Here is a 23,479-nt window from a genome sequence, read left to right on the forward strand (position 1 = left end):
ACTTGGATTTTGCTTTTTTAAACCAAGTAGAATTGAATATGCATGCTGAAACAGAGTATAAAATTTTGTGATGCATTATTGAAAAATGTTTTGCCTCTTTATAGGCAGGAATGGTTGCTGATATCCTTATGATGTGTTTGAAAGGCACCTAAGCAGTAATTTAGGGAGCTTTGAGCAGCAGTGCTAATGAGCTGGGATCCAAGGTGATGATGATTTTGACTCTTCTAGTCACTGTGGAGTGCCTTCATAGAGTAAGAGCATGATAAGTAAATTTCAACAAACACTGCACACACTGTCCTCAGTGTTAAAGTTCAAAAGGATACCATTGTAACCTGACTAGTTATTAATGGAATTTAGATATGCCATGAATCACATCCTCACCCTCTTCCCCAATACCTGATGCTATATATTTAACAGTCTGGTGATATAAAGTAACTCCATAGATATTACCTGTTTTTTTTTTTCTTTCTCTGTAATACCTAAAGAAAAATGAAAATGTATAGCTGAAACAGGCAGAACAGAAACACAACCTCTGTATCAGTGTAAACAGTAAGGGTCACTCAGCAAATGGTTTTACCCTGAGGGATGAAAAAGAAAATAAAAACATAATTTAATGTAATGTTGAAGTAATAGAATTGGTATTCTTCATTTTGAAGATTGTGTTATGAGAATGCCATCTAGGATAAACACACACATATATAAAATGCGTATATATGTGTATATGAAGAGAGAATAAATTCCTCTGAAGCATAAAACGTGTAAGGTTTACAGAGAGTCAGATAAATGCATAAATAATATATGTAACAGGAGTTCATTTGTACAATAAAATCCTGATCATTTTTGACCCATTCATGAAGGGCACATATGACCAGATTAAAGGATGAAAAAATGAATAGTAAAATACTATAAATAAAGAATATCAGTAGGCACAGTTAAAGAGCATGGAGTTTTTTATATGTGTCCATATATACTTAAGAACAACCAAAGAGTTATACACTTTAACTGTGCATTTTAAGTGAAGAAGTCTTAAAGAAGTCTTCCATCTTTTCCAGTTTTAGAAATAAGTATTACTAATTAATAAGTACTTAAAATTATATTATAGACTTGTTTAATGGTGTTAGTAATTATTTTTGTAATTATTATGGTAATAACTTTGTACAGTTTTTATACCTCTCTAATTAATTTTTAGTTGTTTTCCTTTAAATTACTTCTTCTCAAGATCGAACTTTATTATATGTGAGTCATGTGATTATTGACTCTCCCATATTGCTATTTTATTGTAAGCTTACGTCGGCTATGTAATATTCTTTTTTGAATGTGTGGAGGTACCTTTTCTTTCATTAAAATTTTCATCTACATAGAATATATATATATAAACCGAATCACTTTGCTGTACACCTGAAACTAACACAATATTGTAAATCAACTATATTTCAATTTTTAAAAATGTAATGTATGTAGTCACCATGTTAGTAGAACATTGGACTCTTTTAGCCACCTCAGGAGATTATAACTAAGGAGATAGAGTCTACATTTCAGATTCGTTTTTAAGGAATTTATTTTCTACCTCTGCTCTGGGGAGTTAGAGTAGTCCATGGCAATACATGAGGAAGCTTCCAGAACATAGCCCCTATTCTAGCCTTTTCAAGAGCAGAACTTCCTTTGCATGTTGAACTTTCATCTAAAAGTATACTTCAAGAAGGTGTTCCATTGATAATATTATTGATGGATTAATGAATACAGAAATACACTGAAATATTATAAAGCTGCTATTTAGAGAAATAGTAGAAATACTTATGTAATATTTTATGTACCAAATACTTCATATTTATTAACTTACCTAAACCTTACAAGAAACTTCTGAGGTTGGTATCATTATTATTCCCATTTTATAGAGGAGAAAACAGAGGGACCAAGAGTTTAACTTACCAAGATTCTACAACTGAAAAGTATCAGGATTGGGATTTGTATCTAGAATAATGTGCCTCCAGAATCTATGATTATTTTAGCCTCAGTACTAATCTAGCCAGATGGAATGACTCTGGGGATGATAGTTATGGTGCAAATTCTAAAATAGAGCAGCAACTTCTAAGGAAACACTTTTTAAAAATCATATAATGAAAGTATTAAAAATAAATTTGGTGAGGAAATTTGGAAGTCAGCATCACAGTGCAAGGTGCATTCCTGGTGAATGACCTCCTGGCCATGACTTAGACTTAAGCATTTGCCTCCATGCCGTTCTGCCCAAGACTCATATGCCCAGCTTCACAAAGAACTAGAGCAGCAACCACATGTGCAGAGTAGGGGGATTGAACTCAGGAAGGTAGCTTTGGATTAGATAATATATCATACTGAAATAATTGAATTCAGTATTTAAATGTTTAAGAAGAAAATGTATCTCTAAATGCAAGCTCTTATCATTACTGAAAAATATCCACATGAATATTCTGACCTTAAATTAGCTGTTGTAAAATTCCACTTTGTAAATCAAAGTCTCAAGAGACTTCCTTGATGAACTACTTTCCTCTCTGGGAAATCGGTAGATGCTTGCAATTCCTGGTGGGTGGCTGCTCAATTTACCAACTCCAAATATATGAATCCTAGAACATAATTTTGTCCCTTATCATGCACTCCCCACCAGTCTCCCAAGTACTGTTATTAGTAATAAGGGAATTTTTACAGAATATCTATCCACCAGCTTTCTTGACAATTCTTACAAAGATTTTTCTCATTGATAAAATTAACAAAATACCAATACATTCATTGTCCCTTATAAATAATTATCACATATGCACCTCATTTTTTCCTAATTAGGGTGTGTTTCAAAATTTTTTTGTTAAATAATATTTTGCTTCTTGAATAAAATGTAAAACTTTATCAGTTTAAAAAATATTGGATGTATTCAGATCATTATCCCTATTTTGGGTTGTACCTACCATATGAAATGTTTAACTTCTTCATTTTTTAAAAGTTAAGCTGGTTTTCAGGATATAAAAACTGTTGTATGGAGACTTTCAGATATCTTCTTCTCTTTACTTTTGTGAATTTTAGGGATGAATACAAACGGAATACAAGCATCGCAATGCTCTCTCCCTCTCTCTGTCTTTCTCTATATACATACACACACACACCAGCAGGTGAAGTGCCAGAAAAACAATGAATAAAGTGTGTGTATGTATATCTATGTGTGTGTGTGTGTGTATATATATATATACACACACACAGACACACATATATACATATCATATGTATATATACATATTTTGTTCATTAAAGTGCGTTAACTTTCTTCTTACAGGTTGTTAAGATCTGTTGCCAATGTGATAAAATATTCTTCATAAAATTTATGTACTTGCTCAATTGAGAGGTGAGCATTTTTATGCTTGCTTATCTAGGAGATATTTATAGCACATTAAGATACATATCATTGATGTGTGCAAGCTCAATTAGAAAGAAAAGTAAGACATTTAATTTCCAAGAGAAAGTTGGGATGCTCTCTCAGCAATTTAGATAACCTACCTCTTCTCATTGGTATTGGGACATAAATAACTTAACACAGGAAATAAGCATTAGCTGGAAATTTGAAGAAAAGGAAGCATCCTTCCCCCTTTAATTTCATCTCTATTTTTAAAGGGAGCATATTTATTTCACTTCATTTCACTGTGGGAGTAGACCTGTAATCCTCAAAGGACCGAAAAAAAAAAAAAGAGGCTCTCCTGTTTATGATTTTCCCCTGGAATTTTTTTCATAGCATTACTTGTTTAAGGTAATGTTTTATCTGATGTTGTTGACTCTGGAAAAATAGATTCTTCATTGCATCACACTTTGATATTTGCAATTACTTATTTTGTTAGGATGGTGTTAGACTCTAGTATCATTTGGGGAAAAGTCAGAAACATGTAGTTTGTGAGAGCTACTTTAGTGGATACTAAGGTGACCAAAATTTTTGAATAATAAATACTACGTCAAGATTCCTGAAGTGTTTTCCATAGGACTCCGTATTTCCAAAACACTGTGCCTTTTCCTTGACCAACAAGTTTAATATTTCCTTCAGGATATATGTAATGAATCACATTTCTTCCATTTCTTTGAACAAATTTGAAAGCACAGAGCTAAACTATGCATCAAACTCCTCTGGGATGGAATTTATTTATTAATATTACTCCTGTTTGCATTTTTTTTTTTTTTTTTTTTTTTTTTTTTTTTTTCGGTATGCGGGCCTCTCACTGTCGTGGCCTCCCCCGTTGCGGAGCACAGGCTCCGGACGCGCAGGCTCCGGACGCGCAGGCTCAGCGGCCATGGCTCACGGGCCCAGCCGCTCCGCGGCATATGGGATCCTCCCAGACCGGGGCACGAACCCGTATCCCCTGCATCGGCAGGCGGACTCTCAACCACTTGCGCCACCAGGGAGGCCCTCCTGTTTGCATTTTTCTCCCTGCTTTTTCTTTCAATTATTTTTAATCATCTTTTTAAAAATGTTTACAAATTCATTTTCACTGTCTTGCTCCTCTCTAAGTTTCAAGTAAAATGGCATAACATACATAGAAGTATGTTACAATAAGCTAAGTGTCTGAGTTCTAAAAGGCAACATAGTATTCCTTGACTACCACTTGACCGTGATATCGCCCAATCTTTTCAGTATTAACAAGAATATTTTTCAGTATTCCTGTCATCTTCAAGCTACTGAAAGACTGTCATTCTTAAATTTTGAAGTGTTTCCTTAAGAATTCTGAGAGTATAATAATAATTCTTCTTATTATTATTATTTTATAAATACAAGCAACTATCCCTTAATCCAGGAAAGGGTACAGCTAGTGATCATTCTAGAGATCAGTTTTGAAATCATATCAGCCCAAAGTCAGGTTGGGCACAAGCACTATTATCCAAGGTTTAAACTCAAAGTCTAAAACCAGGATGTCAATTGAAGTGGGTCAGCAGAGCAGTAAGTGGAAGTCAAACCCCTGAAATTGACAAATGCCCATCCGACATCAGCAGACCAAGTACCAGAAAACCAGTCTGCTAGTGGCTGTTCTGGAGCACAGACACTGAATGGAAATTCAGTCAGTGGGAATTGGGGTTCACAAGGGAAACGAGACACTAGCTGATGCCTGGGCCCTGGAGGAATACCGAGGTCACAGTGGAGCAGCAACTGAGTCAAGGGTTTCTGACAAATGGCTTCTTTCAGAGCCCATCTGCCTAAAGCAAAACTCATCTCAGGACTTTGGGTCAAGCTAACCCCCCAGATGGAGGTTAAATGGAACAGCTGCAAAGGTGAAGGTCTGTGGGGTCAGGAAAAAACACCATCATGTCCTGAAATGACTACAATCTTCAACTGTAATATATGCTTTGTGATATATTTATTTACTGTAGTTTTACTGTCCTTTTCTTGATTCAAAAAACAAGAAACAAAGAATTTTATACTTTCCTTTAAAAAAATGTTATATACATCTATTTATAGGAAAAGATTTCATATATGTGCTTCATTTTATATTGAACATAAGGAAACTTCTAAACTATATATTGCTAGAAGAGTTGAATGCATTTAGCCTCAAAATTTGCTCTGAATATCACCATTTTCATCACTAGTGATTTACTCTCATAATTTACTAAGAGAACTATATTTTTCTCCAGTAATCTGCTAGCTCAAGAAAAATCATTTACAAAAGAAATTGATATTTATCTTTAATATTTCCTTTCTACTTTGAATTCTGTTGGTATTAATTCCTATTAGTAAGGAAATATAATTGTTTTCCCATGGTATGTCTAATAGCTTTCCAGCTGAGACCAACCCTATTTAATTCACAGCTCTTTGGTCCTAACAGATTTTGGATACTATACTATATATTCACTCACGGTGTGATTGGACACCCACCAAGTTTCTAGCAGTAATTAATATATTATGTGAGGTTAGATCCTATTTAACTGAACAACTTCGAATAATGTTTTTCAGGTTAACTACTACTTGCAACATCCTGTGGCATTCCTGCATCTGAATCTTTTCTTTGTGATGCATAATGAGTATAATTGAAAGGTTAAAAGAAGATTTATACAATCACAGAATAATATAACACCCTACCACAGCAATCTTCAGTATTCTGAGAAAATAGTTTATTCTTATATTCTTAGTTTTTCATTCTTTTTCTTATTTAAATGTAGTATCATAGGCTCTCTGCTCTAACATCTGTTTTCCTCTGTTGAATGGGAGACATTTTATTGATTATTGGCTGTTAATTTTCCTCCATCTTTATCAATCATCCCGGTTGGTCAGTATCACTGTACTATCTTTAGTGATTTTTCGGAGTGCTTTAGCTCAAATGAAATGTTACTTTTTCCTCCTTCCTAGAGTGTTGTTTATCTATCTTTCTTACTGAAACTCTGTATTATTAATGACTTCTCACAGATACTCTCATCTTGAAATAAATTTACATACAGTTTACTCAATTAATGCATGCTAGTTGCTGAATTATAAAGTGCTGTCAAAGTAGATTAGCAATTTTTAAAAAATCTTCATATTTATGATTATATATATTGATATATACTGACCTAAAACAAATAATACTATTATATTCACTATACTTCACTTTGGTACTAAAAGCTTCTATAAAGATATTCCATTGATATTGCCTCAAAGTGGTTGGCATTTTTCATTCTGAAGTAATTAATTGGGGGTGACAAGCAATGATCTTAAGATTTGGGGGAACCACCATGCAATTACTGAAGTAAGCAAATATTCATTAGGTATCTGAAGTGCTTCCTAGCAATTCAGTTATTATAAATAAGTAAAACTGCTAGACCATTTGATCATATTATTTATCCAATAAACATGTATTAAGCAACAAGTGTGTGGCAGGACTATGCTGGGCATTTATTGTAGGATGTAGAAATGCATAAGACACAGTGCTATTCCTTAAGTTAATTCCAGCCTAAGTAAGGGAAAAGCGAGTGTTCAAAAGAAGAAGAATGAGAAGGAAGATGTGGTGGTGGTGGACAAATGATCACTTCTTCTCTTGAGCTATAAATGAAAAATACATACACTTTAATTCTGCCAATTTACCAGTGCCATTGGGAGGTGCTTTCCATAGGCATGAACAACATGACAATGTGTAGCTGAACATAAACTGAAAAGAAGGTGTTTTGTTGATGCAGGCAACATGTCAGGAGCTAAATGAGATATCAGTGGCTGAGTATGCATAGCTCAAAGGAGAGGTGATCACTTGTGGTTAAGTTTCTCAGCACAATATGTCATCTTTTTTTCTTTTTTTGAAGTAGAGTTGACTTAAAATATTATTAGTTTCAGGTGTGCAACACGGTAATTCAATATTTTTATACATTATATTCCATACAAAGTCATTATAAAATATTGACTGTATTCCCTGTGCTGTACATTACATCCTTGTAACTTATTTATTTTATAACTGGTAGTTTGTACCTCTTAATCCCCTTCACCCATTTTGCCCATCCCCTTCATCCCTCTCCCCCATGGTAACCACTAGTTTGTTCTCTGTATCTTTGAGTCCATTTCTGTTTTGTTAATTTGTTCATTTGTTTTTTTAGAGTCCACATATGAAGTGATAGAAATCATGCCATTTTTAAAAATTTAAGATCTTTGAAAGAACACCATTGAATAGGAAGTTTTAAAAATACATATTCAAATAAGGAGGAAGTTTCATATTTTAAAAATTTGAAAGAAATGCTGAAAAGCTTGGAAATATAATTTTATACCAACAGTTTCACTGGGAATCTTTGGGTAATTTCATTTTTCTATATGTTCTACAAGTTTCTGCCAAAAGGAGAATACCTTTCAAAATTAAGCGTGAAAAAACTAAAGCCTTTTTCTTAAAATCCTAAAATAGTTTCATTTTAGTGATTGGGCATTAATATGCAAATTTAATCAATGTCACTTTTAAATATACATCTTCTACAATCTGAATTAGAACATAGTGCCAGAGAGACAACATATTCTTAAGAACGGAATTCTTAATAAAGAATAAAACAGTGAAGACTACATATGCTATTGAACTTTGTCTTCTGAATATGAGGCAGCAAGGAATATAACAGTAATTCATTACACTAGTTCTGAGCATTATTCCAGAAGCTTTGATGAATACTAAACAAACAGGAAATTAGCAGCTTTTCTTTAATGACTCTTTGTTATTATATAAGGGTATTTTTTCCTATGTACATTTTTACTTGAAGAGAGCAATTTTTGCATGAAACAAAATAGTCTCCTGGGCTTCCCTGGTGGCGCAGTGGTTGAGAGTCCGCCTGCCGATGCAGGGGACGCGGGTTCGTGCCCCGGTCCGGGAGGATCCCACATGCCGCGGAGCTGCTAGGCCCGTGAGCCGTGGCCACTGAGCCTGTGCGTCCGGAGCCTGCACTCCGCAAGGGGAGAGGCCACAACAGTGAGAGGCCTGCGTAACGCAAAAAAAAAAAAAAAAAAAAAAAAAAAAAAGTCTCCTGAATAAATGCATAGGATATTATTTTGATCAAAGTTATCTGCTCTTAATGCATCTGTTTCTGCAGCAAGGAAAATAACATATGAAGAAAGTAAAATCTTGCAGCTTTAGAATTTCTTATGGTTACATTTTATTACATCAAAACAATTCCTGGCTATTTATTTAGTATTGTACTTGTTAGGGACAGAGACACAAATTATGAGGCAATCTCCACATTTGATGGAAAAGCTTGTAATGTACTTGCTGACAGATGTCATATATGGAACAACCTGAATGGAAAGGAACATTGTCCAGGAAGTTGTTTGTCCTTAAAGACCAGTTGGCTGCCTAGAAAGTTCCCCATAAAGTGCCATATTTAGTTTTATTTTTTGACAAGTCACCACAGGGCAAGTCCTGGCCCTTAAGTTTTCAGGTTTGGATATTTATTTGTCAGGTTGTCCATCAGTTATGGGTAGATTTATATTAAGCAAATTCACAAACTAGTATATAAAACTAATACTTTATTAATTTAAAATAAGAGATTTAACTGTTAGAAAACCATCTCTGGCTACCTGAGAAGAAAAATATATGTGAGTTTTCTGTGTGTGGATGAAATTAGAACCAGAGGAATTAGATGATCTGAGTGGCTCCTCTTACTAGTCTATAAAACCTCTTTCTGAAGACAGGCCTGGGGCAGAGCGCCCCCTACCTTCAGGAGGAGAAAACACACTGTCACCACCTGCCTCAGACTTTCCCTTTTCTCTGCTTCCACTGCTGACCAAACTTTGATAGACACATTGCTTCTCTAGGTATGTTCGTGGGGGATGATGTCATATTTTCTCAATGGTGGTATCACACATTTCTGTACAAGTCCCTTATTTATTTATTTCATAGTTTCATTCTCACAAAGCATTTCCCTTTCCCTATTTCCCAGTAGTTTGGGAAAAGGCAAGGGGAGAACACCAGTGACCCTCAGGACTGCCTTTATATTCCATTTAATAGGTGTTTTTGGCAATGTATTTTGTTTAAAAAAAACTATACTAAAATGACTCATAGATAGATCTTTCCTTCAAAGAACTATTAGTTTATATAAGGATACTTATAAAAAAAAATTTTAAGTGTAACTCTTATAATGTATTCTAAATGTCAACAAACACTATAATAATAGCTATAGTAACTAACAGTAGGGAGCTATTACTGAAAAATGTTTCACAAATATAAACAATCATAAAATGAGGCCCATACTCAAGTAATGTAATAATAATTTATGACATAATTATTGAAATGTATATTTCAGGGGCATTTTGAAAGAGAGCTTACTTTTAAAGTTAGCAGGCATATATAAAGTAAAGCAATTATTATATTATACAATATCTCATAGGTATTTATTAGTTGTAAAATGTCATATTTCTCTCTGAATCAGATATGCTTTCTATGTGTACAGCATGATTATCCTCACCCACTAACAGGTATTAACTGCTTGAGAGTATATAGTATAGGTTGTTTAACATAGGCCAAAACAGTGATCCTTATTCTTTAGGACTGCAGAGAAAGTATAGAAATTGGTGCTGAAGTAAAGAACTATGCAGGTATCCTGTCCACAATCATCGCCTGGTTGGACACCAAGGTCAATGTGCAACAACTCAGGCCATATTCCCATGAACAGTTTATGATTCACAGTTTCTCATTAGGAGTTCAAACATTACTAGAGTAACATCCTTCTGGAATGCCACAGCATATGCATAAAGTATTCTACCCTTGAAAAAATATGTATGTTATTCTCATATCCATATAACCAACATCCTTACATTCTTTCCAAAAATGCATTAAAGCCAAATGTCTGTAAATCTCTCTGGAGGAAGTAGTTTTGGAAAGTGTATCAAAATCCTTACTTAGTTTTTCTTAAGATGAAGACAGTTTAATTTTCACATTTCTCCTTTAATAATAAAAGCCATAGAAGATGTATATGTGTGTGTTATTGCTTATCTGTGTTTTATATGTATATATTCTCTTACTAAAAATATTTTATTGAAGTATTGTTGATGTACAATCTTATATGTTACAGGTGTACAATATAGTGATTTACAATTTTTAAAGGTTATACTCCATTTATATTTATTTTAAAATATTGGCTATGTTCCCTGTGTTATACCATATATCCCTGTAGCTTATTTATTTTATACATAATAGTTGGTATCTCTTAATCCTCTACTCCTATATTATCCCTCTCCCCTTCCCTCTCCCCACTGGTAACCTTTGTTCTCTATATCTGTGACTCTGTTTCTTTATTGTTATATTCACTAGTTTGTTATTTTTTTTAGATTCCATATATAAGTGATATCATACAGTATTTGTCTTTCTCTGTCTGCCTTGTTTCACCTAGCATAATACCCTCCAGGTCCATCCATGTTGCTGCAAAAGGCAAAACTTCATTCTTTTTAATGGCTGAGTAGTATTCCATTGTGTGTGTGTGTGTGTGTGTGTGTGTGTGTGTGTGTACACACCACATCTTCTTTATCCATTCATCTGTTGTTGGACACTTAGGTTGCTTCCATATCTTGGCAATTGTAGATAATGCTGCTATGAACATTGGGGTGTATATATCTTCTTAAATAAGTTTTTTTGTTTTTGTTTTTGTTTTGTTTTGCTTATTTTTGTTTTTGGATATAGGCCCAGGAGTGGAATTACTGGGTCATATCGTAGTTCTATGTTTAGTTTTTTTGGAAACCTTCATACTGTTTTCCACAGTGGTTACACCAATTTACATCCCCACAAACAGTGTCTGGGTGTTCCCTTTTCTCTACATCCTCACCAACATTTGTTATTTGTGTTCTTTTTGATGATAGCCACTTTGACACTAAAAATTTAGAAGATAAAATTACTGTGGCATTTATACCTTTTCTGGAATTCACTTTAGACCTTGAAATTTCAACCTGGATTCCAAGTGGCCCTCTAGAGTTAAGTTTGTGTGTCTTCTCTTTAAAATGAATTTTTGAGTTTGTGTAATTTTTTCCCAAATTTCCAAATAATTTGATTTCTCATTCTTTTTTATGAAAGGAATTTTGCCCAAGTTGATAGGCTTCCCTATTATTACAATCAAATATTATGTTATACTCTTTTCAATATGGATTCCGACACATTGGATTTCATTGGACACTGAGGTATATCTTTTGTAACAGTGTCCAATTTGCCTTCACATTTAAGGATATTCTTTTTATTTAAGTTTCTGGGGCCTCATCTGTGAGAAGAGAGGATTGAATTAAGTTGTCTCCAAGGTCCAATTCATGTCTATGCTTCTTGTGCTAAAAATGAACAAGGAAAAGATAAGAAAGTAAAAAAAAGAAACACTGAATATGTGATTGCTGGGTGTAACATTTGCTGAAAATTATTATTTATTTTACTTTAACTATGTTAAATTCCTAGGGTATCTTTATTGACTATTTAATTTAAAATAAATGCTGCATTTAAGAGACTTTTCCAGGGAAGACCAATTCAAGAAGACAGTAGGAAAATGTTTTAACTGAATATAAAAGATGAGAGAAATGAAGATAAATGAAAAGATGAGTTTGTTTCTATCTATTGTAGAGTGTTTGCCCATGAAAAATACATAGAGAGGGATAATTTCTATGACTATAAAGCTAAAAACCCTTATGATGTGCTCCAAATTTGCCTTCCATCCTGTTCTTTGTTCTAAATTTAGTTTTCTGGTATTAATATTCAGAGTTTATCCTTTACCAAAAGAGTCTAATTATGGAAGAATGATCAAACTGGTGATGAGTAATTCAACTGGGGATGAAATTCTACAGGTAATGTAATATGAACTGCGATCAGGAATGACAATGACTTTTTAAGGCTTTTTCAAACTGCTTATTTGAGTCTAAAATAGCAAAGCTAACACAGAATATCAGGCAGAAACCAAATTTTCAGTTGATGCAATTTTGTCATTTGGGGAATATTAGTATTAGTCTAGTAACTGCAGCTGACTACAAGATGAGCATATATTAAAAGCATATAGACAAGTGGAGTCATTACATTTGAAACCAGTGCCTTTTACTCATTATGTAAGCTGAAACATAAGATCACATTTACAATCACTCTGCCTTCACAAGGGTTTCTTTTAAAATTATTAAATAATAATTATTATTATTATTTTGACTCGTATTCCCATACTGGTAGGCATCTAATATTGATTTCTCACTTAGTATCATTTACTGGCCCTAAAGTCATCTCAGAGAATCTGCATTTTTCTCTACAATTCTGAACAAAGCAGTGTGGTTGGGAAGATGATGATGATGATGATGATGACAGAAGCTATTATGTTTTGAATGATTTCTGTGTGCCAGGCAGGTACTCAGAGATTTGCATGTATTGTCTCTGATATATACCCATAAACAAGGTACTATGATTAGATTTACCCATAAAGAAGGTACTATATATTATGGTCATATACACTTGGGCATATATTCTTTTTTTTTTTTTAATAATGGCAGTGTTATTTTTTTTTTTTTGAGGAACCTGTGTATTGTTTTTCACACTGACTGCACTAATTTACAATCCACACCAAGAGTGTATGAGGGGTTCTTTTTCTCCACATCCTCACCAACAATTGTTATTTGTTAGTTTTTTGCTAATAGCTGTACTGGCTGATGTGAGGGAGTATCTTATTGTGTGTTTATTTATTTTTATGAATTTATTTATTTATACAGCAGGTTCTTATCAGTTATCTATTTTAGACATATTAGTGTATATATGTCAATCCCAATCTCCCAATTCATCCCACCACCACCTTCCCCCCAGACTTTCCCCCCTTGGTGTCCATACGTTTGTTCTCTACATCTGTGTCTCTATTTCTGCCTTGCAAACTGGTTCATCTGTACCGTTTTTCTAGATTCCACATATATGCGTTAATATTATAATATTTGTTTTTCTCGTTCTGACATACTTCACTCTGTATGACAGTCTCCAGGTCCATCCACATCTCTACAAATGACCCAATTTAGTTCATTTTTATGGGTGAGTGATATTCCATTGTATATGTACCACATCTTCTTTACCCATTCGATGATCGATGGGCATTTACGTTGCTTCCATGAGCTTGCTATTGTAAATAGTTCTGCAGTGAACATTGGGGTGGATGTGTCTTTTTGAATTATTGTTTTCTCTGGGTATGTGCCCAGTAGTGGGATTGCTGGGTCATGTGGTAGTTCTACTTTTACTTTTTTAAAGAACCTCCACACTGTTCTCCCTAGTGGCTGTATAAATTTACATTCCCACCAACAGTGCAAGAGGGTTCCCTCTTCTCCACACGGTCTCCAGATTTGTTGTTAGTAGATTTTCTGATGATGTCCATTCTAACTGGTGTGAGTTGGTACCTCATTGTAATTTTGATTTGCATTTCTCTAATAATTAGTGATGTTGGGCAGCTTTTCATGTGCCTCTTGGACATCTGTATGTGTTCTTTGGAGAGATGTCTGTTTAGGTCTTCTGCCCATTTTTTGGTTGGGTTCTTTTTTTTTTAAATATTGAGCTGCATGAGCTGTTTATATATTTTGGAGATTAATCCTTTGTCCTTTGATTCATTAGCAAATATTTTCTCCCATTCTGAGGGTTGTCTTTTCATCTTCTTTATAGTTTCCTTTGCTGTGCAAAGGCTTTTAAGTTTCATTAGGTCGCATTTGTTTATTTTTGTTTTTATTTCCCTTTCTCTAGGAGGTGGGTCAAAAAAAGATCTTGCTGTGATTTGTGTCAAAGAGTGTTCTTCCTAAGTTTTCCTCTAAGAGTTTTATAGTGTTTGGTCTTACATTTAGGTCTTTAATCCATTTTCAGTTTATTTTTTGTGTATGGTGTTAGGGAGTGTTCTAATTTCATTCTTTTACATGCAGTGGTCCAGTTTTCCCAGCATCACTTATTGAAGAGGCTGTCTTTTCTCCATTGTATATCCTTGCCTCCTTTGTCATAGATTAGTTGACCATAGGTGCGTGTGTTTATCTCTGGGCTTTCTATCCTGTTTCTTTGATTTATATTTCTGTTTTTGTGTCAGTACCATATTGTCTTCATTACTGTAGCTTTGTAGTATACTTTGAAATCAGGGAGTCTGATTCCTCCAGATCTGTTTTTTTCCCTCAGGACTGCTTTGGTTATTCGGGGTCTTTTGTGTCTCCATACAAATTTTAAGATTTTTTGTTCTAGTTCTGTAAAAAATGTCATTGGTGATTTGATAAGGATTGCATTGAATCTGTAGATTGCCTTGGGTAGTATAGTCATTTTCCCAATATTGATTCTTCCGATCCAAGAACATGGTATATCTCTCCATCTGTTGGTATCATCTTTAATTTCTTTCAACAGCATCTTATAGTTTTCTACATACAGGTCTTTTGTCTCCCTAGGTAGGTTTATTCCTAGGTATTTTATTCTTTTTGTTGCAGTGGTAAATGGGAGTGTGTCCTTAATTTCTCTTTCAGATTTTTCATCATTAGTGTATAGGGATGCAAGAGATTTCTGTGCATTAATTTTGTATCCTGAAACTTTACCAGATTCATTGATTAGCTCTAGTAGTTTTCTGGTGGCATCTTTAGGATACTCTATGTGTAGTATCATGTCATCTGCAAACAGTTACAGTTCTACTTCTTCTTTTCCAATTTGTATTCCTTTTATTTCTTTTTCTTCTCTGTTTGCCGTGGCTAGGACTTCCAAACTATGTTGAATAATAGTGGTGAGAGTGGACATCCTTGTCTTGTTCCTGATCTGAGAGGAAATGCTTTCAGTTTTTCAACATTGAGAACGATGTTTGCTGTAGGTTTGTTGTTTACGGCCTTTATTACGTTGAGGTAGGTTCCCTCTATATCCACTTTCTAGAGAGTTTTTATCATAAATTGGTGTTGAATTTTGTCAAAAGCTTTTTCTTCATCTATTGAGATAATCATATGGTTTGTATTCTTCAATTTGTTAATATGGTGTATCACATTGATTTATTTGTGTATATTGAAGAATCCTTGCATTCCTGGGATAATCCCAGTTGATCATGGTGTATGATCTTTTTCATGTGCTGTTGGATTCTGTTTGCTAGTATTTTGTTGAGGATTTTGGCATCTGTATTCATCAGTGATATTGTTCTGTAATTTTCTTTTTTTTTTTTTTGTAGTATCTCTGGTTTTGATATCAGGGTGTTGGTGACCTCATAGAATGAGTTTGAGAGTGTTCCTTCCTCTGCAGTTTTTTTGGAAGCCTTTGAGAAGGATGGGTGTTAGCTCATCTCTAAATGTTTGATGGAACTCACCTGTGAAGCCATCTGGTCCTGGATTGTTGTTGGTTGGAAGATTTTTAATCACAGTTTCAATTTCATTACTTGTGATTGGTCTCTTCATATTTTCTATTTCTTCCTGATTCAGTCTTGGAAGAATATACCTTTCTAAGAATTTGTCCATTTTTTCCAGGTTGTCCATTTTATTGTCATAGAGTTGCTTGTAGTAGTCTCTTATGATGCTTTGTATTTCTGCGGTATCCACTGTAACTTATTTTTCATTTCTAATTTTATTGATTTGAGCCTTGTCCCTCTTTTTCTTGATGAGTCTGGCTAAAGGTTTACCTTCTCAAAGAACAAGCTTTTAGTTGTATTGATCTTTGCTCCTGTTTGCTTTGTTTCTATTTCATTTATTTCTGCTCTGATCTTTATGATTTCTTTCCTTCTACTAACTTTGGCTTTTCTTCTTTCTCTAGTTCCTTTAGGTATAAGGTGAGAGGTTTTTTTTGAGATTTTTCTTGCTTCTTGAGGTAGGATTGGATTGCTATAAACTTACCTCCTAGAACTGCTTTTTCTGAGTCCCATAGGTTTTGGATCATCGTGTTTTCGTTGTCATTTCTCTCTAGGTATTTTTTGATTTCCTCTTTGATTTCTTCCATGATCTCTTGGTTATTTAGTAACTTATTGTTTAGCCTCCATCTGTTTGTGTTTTTAATGTTTTTTCCCCTGTAATTTATTTCTAATCTCATAGTGTTGTGGTCAGAAAAGATGCTTGATATGATTTCAGTTTTCTTAAATTTACTGTGGCTTGATAGGTGACCTAAGGTGTGATCTATCCTGGAGAATGTGCTGTGTGCACTAGAGAAGAAAGTGTAATCAGCTGTTTTCAGATACAGTGTCCTATAAATATCAATTAAATCTATGTGGTCTATTGTGTCATTTAAAGCCTCTATTTCCTTATTAATTTGCTGTCTGGATGATCTGTCCATTGGTGTGAGATGTTAAAGTCCCTCACTATTATTGTGTTACTGTTGATTTCCTCTTTCATAGCTGTTAACAGTTGCCTTATGCATTGAGGTTCTCCTATATTGAGTGCATATATTTTTACAATTGTTGTATCTTCTTGGATTGATCCCTTGATCATTATGTAGTGTCTTTCCTTGTCTCTTGTAATGTTCTTTATTTTAAAGCCTATTTTATCTGATATGAGTATTACTTCTTCACCTTTCTTTTGATTTCCAATTGCATGGAATATCTTTTTCCATCCCCTCACTTTCAGTCTGTATGTGTCCCTAGGTCTGAAGTGGGTCTCTTGTAGACAGCATATATATGGGTCTTGTTTTTGTATCCATTCAGCGAGCCTGTGCCTTTTGGTTGGATCATTTAATCCATTCACATTTAAGGTAATTATCAATATGTATCTTCCTATTACCATTTTCTTAATTGTTTTGTGTTTGTTTTTGTAGGTCCTTTTCTTCTCTTGTGTTTCCCGCTTAAAGCAGTTCCTTTAGCACTTGTTGTAGAGCTGGTTTGGTGGTGCTGATTCTTTTAGCTTTTGCTTGTCTGTAAACTTTTGATTTCTCTGTTGAATCTGAATGAGATCCTTGCTGGGTAGAGTAATCTTGGTTGTAAGTTCTTCCCTTTCATCACTTTAAATATATCATGCCACTCCCTTCCACCTTGTATAGTTTCTGCTGATAAATCAGCTGTTAACCTTAAGGGGAGTTCCCTAGTATGTTGTCATTTTTCCCTTGTTGCTTTTAATAATTTTTCTTTGTCTTTAATTTTTGTCAGTTTGATTACTCTGTGTCTTGATGTGTTTTTCCTTGGGTTTATCCTGCCTGCCTGGGACTCTCTGTGCTTCCTGGACTTGGGTGGCTATTACCTTTCCCATGGTAGGGAAGTTTTTGACTATTATCTCTTCAAATATTTTCTCGGATACTTTCTCTCTCTTTTCTCCTTCTGGGACTCCTATAATGTGAATGTTGGTGCTGTTCATGTTGTCTCAGAAGTCTCTTAGGCTGTCTTCATTTCTTTTCTTTCTTTTTTCTTTATTCTGTTCTGTGGCAGTGAATTCCACCATTCTGTTTTCCAGGTCACTTATCCATTCTTCTGCCTCAGTTATTCTGCTATTGATTCCTTCTAGTGTATTTTTCATTTCAGTTATTGTGTTGTTCATCTCTTTTTGTTCTTTAATTCTTCTAGGTCTTTGTTAAACATTTCTTGCATCTTCTTGATCTTTGCCTCCATTCTTTTTCCGAGGTCCTGGATCATCTGCACTATCATTATTCTGAATTCTTTTTCTGGAAGGTTGCCTATCTCCACTTCATTTAGTTGTTTTTCTGGGGTTTTATCTTGTTCCTTCATCTGGTACATTGTCCTCTGCTTTTTCATTTTGTCTGTCTTTCTGTGAATGTGTTTTTTGTTCCACAGCCTGCAGGATTGTAGTTCTTGCTTCTGCTGTCTGCCCTCTGGTGGATGAGGCTATCTAAGAGGCTTGTGCAAGTTTCCTTATGGGAGGGACTGGTGGTGAGTAGAGCTGGGTGTTGTTCTGGTGTGCAGAGCTCAGTAAAACTTTAATCTGCTTGTCTGCTGATGAGTGGGGCTGGGTTCCTTCCCTGTTGGTTGTTTGGCCTGAGGTGACCAAAAACTGGAGCCTACCCAGCTCTTTGGTGGGCCTAATGACAACTCTGGGAGGGTTCATGCCAAGGAGTACTTTCCAGAACTTCTGCCAGTGCCCTTGTCCCTGCGATGAGTCACAGCCACCCCCTACCTCTGCAGGATACCCTCCAACATCAGCAGGGAGGTCTGGTTCAGTCTCCTATGGGGTCACTGCTCCTTCCCCTGGGTCCTGATGTGCACACTACTTTGTGTGTAACCTCCAGGAGTGGAGTCTCTGTTTCCCCCAGTCCTGTTGAAATCCTGCAGTCAAATCCCACTAGCCTTTAAGATCTGATTCTCTGTGAATTCCTCCTCATGTTGCTGGACTCCCAGGTTGGGAAGCCTGACATGGGTCTCAGAACTTTCAGCCCAGTGGATGGACTTCTGTGGTATAAGTGTTCTCCAGTTTGTGAGTCACCACCCAGCGGTTATGGGATTTGATTTTCTTGTGATTGCGCCCCTCCTACCATCTCTTTGCAGCTCCTCCTTTGTCTTTGGATGTTGGAGGTATCTTTTTTGGTGAGTTCCAGTCTCTTCCTGTCAATAATTGTTCAGCAGTTAGTTGTGATTCCATTGCTATTGCAAGAGGGAGTAAGTGCACATCCTTCTACTCTGCCATCTTGAACCTATCTGGCATAGTCTTTCAACACTTACTAAGTTAAGCACTTTCTGTGCACCAGGCAGTATGAGAAGACTTGGGTAGGTTAGTCAGAGTTCCTCCCTCTCACAGAGGTTCTGGGGAAATGAACAACTTGGAGAATTGAAGGACCTTGAAATATTCTAGTTCATCAGCACTTTGTCCCCCTCATCATTAGATGCTCAGGTACTTAACTATGTACTATTGTTCTTAAAAGATTCAGAGAGCAAATGCACTGAATTTCCCAGTTATCTTAATTACCATAATTATTTTCTAACCACATCAAAAAATAGTGCTTAAGTATAAGTGTATTGTTTGTGACATCAAGTGAACATATAATAAAATAGCTGTAAATATTAGAATGAGAATTTTCCTAAGCTGTCTGTAATGTTAGGTGAGCCAACATGGGTAGTGAAAGGATTCACAGAAGTATTAACAGGGAAGAAAAGAAAGTTTTTATTCACTTTCCAAAGGAAGAAAGGGGCCAGACACGTAGAGTGGCATGGGCCCCGAAGGGTGGGAGTTTGAGTCTTTTATTAAGCCTCAAAGGGCAAGGTGTAAGAAAGAAGGGGTGGCTTCATATCTATTTTGGTCCACAGTAGTATCCAAGCTGGCTGTGCTTCTACAGGATGTGGGTTTTTTGAGAATCTGTAACTTCTTGTCTTCAGTAATTTTCCTTAGGTGTCTGAAAGAGACTTGATAGTGGCCCTTGACAGATGCTACTCTATTTTGAACAATGTTAGATGGGTTTACATGTAAGCTAAGTGACAGGAATTCCCTGGAGGTCCAGTGGTTAGGACTTGGTGCTTTCACTGCCAGGGCCCAGTTTTGATCTGTGGTCGGGGAAATATGATCATGCAAGTGGCACAGCATGGCCAAAAAAAAGAAGAAATCAGATGATGTGTTCAAGATTATACAACATCAGTCAGACAGCTGGAATTAAGTGCCAGCTGTTCTTCATATTTCCAGATTTCTTTTATTGTGTGCCCAAGTCCAGTTTTTTTCCCCCACCATGTGTCCACTTATGATTGCATTGCAGAAGCTTATACATATCTCCTGGTTTCTAAGTGGACCATATAGAACCAAATCTCTATAGCTTTCTCCAAGCACAATCCAAAGGGACACCTCAGTTTCTGGCAGATCAGACTTCTTACTCTCCCCTAAACAATCCATGTGTTCCTTGTCTTTACTACATTATCTCTCCTTGTCATACACCTGTTCACCTGTTCACATATGCCCCCTAAAATGCCTGTCTTCTGCCTTGTGTTACTTTATATCTACCACTTCAGGCCCTTATTTTATCTTGGCTATGCAGCCTTTTCTTATTATTTCAGCCCCCACTGATCTTTTTCTTTGGATTATCTGTGTTTTATATATAGTTCCTCTTTCAGATGTGCTAATCTTGCCTTCCCAAGTATGTTTCAAATATCTTTTTAGTCATAAATGTGATCTTTACTTTTTTTGTGTCCCTTGTCAGGAACTCAGGCATTTAGTAAACATTTGAGTGGCACCATGTTGTACTGATACAGTACAGTACTCATGTTTTTGATACAAAAATATCTAAAAACTACTTTAGGTCACTTTTGCTTCCTTAACACTAAACTTTTGAATAACATTAAGAGTTGTTTTTAGATATCATAGCACATGCACCCACCCAATGAAAGTATCAGGAATTGAATTTCCACATGTAATTTATTTTACTTACAGCAGTTTGGGTTTAATTTGACAACTCTCTCATTACAACTACCAAAAAAAAAGAATCCTTCCTCTGTACAAATGTATTTCCATATTTCCATCTCAGTATAAGCACAGCTGTGAACCAATTACTTCAAAGTTCAAGAGCTGGTTGTTTCTATCCTTAGCTTCAGTGAAAAATGTTGAGCCTCGTCCTTGGGAGAGACTCCCAGGCTCAGTACAAAGAAATTTTTTTCTTATTTCTTATTTTGTTTCCATATCAAGCACAAATGAGACACACTTTCTTTTCTCTACTATCTCTTTTATTTTCTATATTTGGTACAGAGTGATAATAGGTATCTGTTATGCATACTTATTTGACCATATGATGTGGTTGTTTTTTAGTTATTGATAGCAACTAGATAAAAGGGACATACATTCTGTGGCATAAAGATCAATATGTTTGTCTGAGGAATAAATACTTTCTCAAGCTATCTGCATTGTGAGTGTATGTGTATGAATGCAAAAAACAAATATGTGTGCTTTGCCTGCCCTTTCTGGAATTAATTACACTCTGACCTTCTCCCCACCTGCCCAGTTGGCTTCCACCATCTCAGAGAGAGAAAATCAAATAAATGACTGATAAATATATATTTGAGATACCCACACTCTCACCATTTGGTGTTTTTAGCAGGGACTTATCCTCTGCATCTTGCTCTCTGTCATTTTCCTTAGTGGAGCTCCTGATCTCTACATGTGAACAGACTAGCTGTCAGGCAAACCCCATAGAGAGGGAACAAATATGTAATTAGCATAACCTTTTGTCCCCTCCACTGATAGGAAGAAAAAGAAGGGGAGGTGCTCCCTAAGCAACAAGTAAAGGTCATATTAATTTTCCCTAAACTACCCCTCTGGTTTCCCCAGGAGAATTTGCTATGATGTCAAGCGTATCAAAATGAACTAATTACTATGCGTGTGCAACTTGATAGATGATCTCCCGAACCCCAGTACAGACCCTGTTGTGCATGCCCCACTTCTACTGTGTCACTGCACCTACTTATTTGAGACAATTTGATTCAGTGGCTGACAGTAAGTGTGAAAGAGGTGGGAGGTAAGGAACAAGATGAGAATTCTATTCTGTGGATGTTAGTATCTGTTACATAGTCCTGGTTATTTGGTTCAGTTTAAGAATCTGAGCAAAACAGGGTCCTTTGGTTTCTGATTTGTAAAGCATACCCCTTTTATTGATCAGAGATCAATCCATTGTTATTTGCTCTCCTGAGAGATGTCATACTGCATGTTCTGACAACACCCTCTTTTAAGGGAAATCTTCTAACAAAGCATGTGCTCTACTCCTCCAGTCTCAACTGATGGGGTTAGGCAAGCATCTAATCCAAGGAAATCAATCTATACATAGTTCTGCCAATGATGAGCCACCTGTGAAAAAAAGGTAGGCAATCATATTACTATTTAAGAAAATTTTACTTAGAAAATAGAAAATTTAGTCAGCTGAAAACAGGAGAAGAGGTCAGGATACATCATGACTGCTGTAAGATATGGAGCCTGAGAGATAGTAGTAAACCTAAGCCATGTGCAAACTATGTAAGGGAGTAACAACTATATGGAAGCTTGTTTTGGAGAAACATGAACAGAATACATGGGAAGCAATATGTGGCCCATGGAAGAAATGAATAGAGTAATTTGTCCCTGGAGCTGTCTCATGCATGATAGTATTCCAGCCTAAATCCCAGTCTTCATGTTTCCTTAGACTGTTATCTTAGCTAGGTTGGCCAGGTTATCTATCCCATGCAACCAAATGACCCAACGTATTCTATTTAGCATTTAGTACAGGCAAAGCTTTCTTCTACTCGCTACAAAGAAATCAAAGGTTTTGTGAAAGTACTTCTTTTCTGTATGAGATTTTCTATAAATCGATATTACTAGAAATTCCCCATGTCTCTTTCTTTCTGGAAAAATGTGAATTAGCACTTTCAAAATGCAGGTTATGTATAATTGTACTTTTTCCCCTAAGCAAGAATTTAATGACTTTTCCCTCCCTAGAAATCAATACCATATGTGAGTTTGGTTCCATTTAAGGGTATTGATTATACTAGGGCAAAATTAATTCCTTGTCAAAATTTAATAAAAATGGATCAATATTTATTATTAATAGTCTCATCACTCATTTATACAATTAAAGAGTAAAGATGTACTGACCAGGTTTTTAATAATATTATATTGTATTTACTATTTGACTATTAGTTTTCATATTGAATACATGTTTCCTCCTTAATATGGCCGTACATTAAAATTGCTGGCTGCAAAGTCATAATTCCAATGATATATATAGAATATAAATCACAGAAGTTTACTGTACTTGATTTCATTGAAGAAAAACTTTAAAAAAATGTATGGAGTGGGTGAGAAGATATATATATATCTATATAGATATAGATATATATACATTTCTTTTTATATAGCTACTATCAAGAGTTCCTCTTAGAACACTTTTTTTTTAAAGGAAAAATAGTTTGAAAATAGAAGGTAGACCTTGAACAAGTGATTTTGAAGGAAACAGTAAGAAAACTGATCTACATAATGATTGAACATGTATATTTTGAATGTCAGGAGCTCAGGAAAGAGACGAAGAGAAGGTAGTGAAGAAGTCAGTCAGACAACATGGCAGAATGTGGAGCTTGAGGCAAAAGATGGTCATTGAGTAATCCCAAATAGCATAATGGCTAAAGGGTTTTAGTGACATGGAAATATGATGTTCATTTGTAGGTTGTTTGCTTCTGTGGTATAAACCCACTCCATCATCCTAAATTTTCA

This window comes from Mesoplodon densirostris, chromosome 6, assembly GCF_025265405.1.
Source record: "Mesoplodon densirostris isolate mMesDen1 chromosome 6, mMesDen1 primary haplotype, whole genome shotgun sequence".
Lineage (NCBI taxonomy): Eukaryota > Metazoa > Chordata > Mammalia > Artiodactyla > Ziphiidae > Mesoplodon > Mesoplodon densirostris.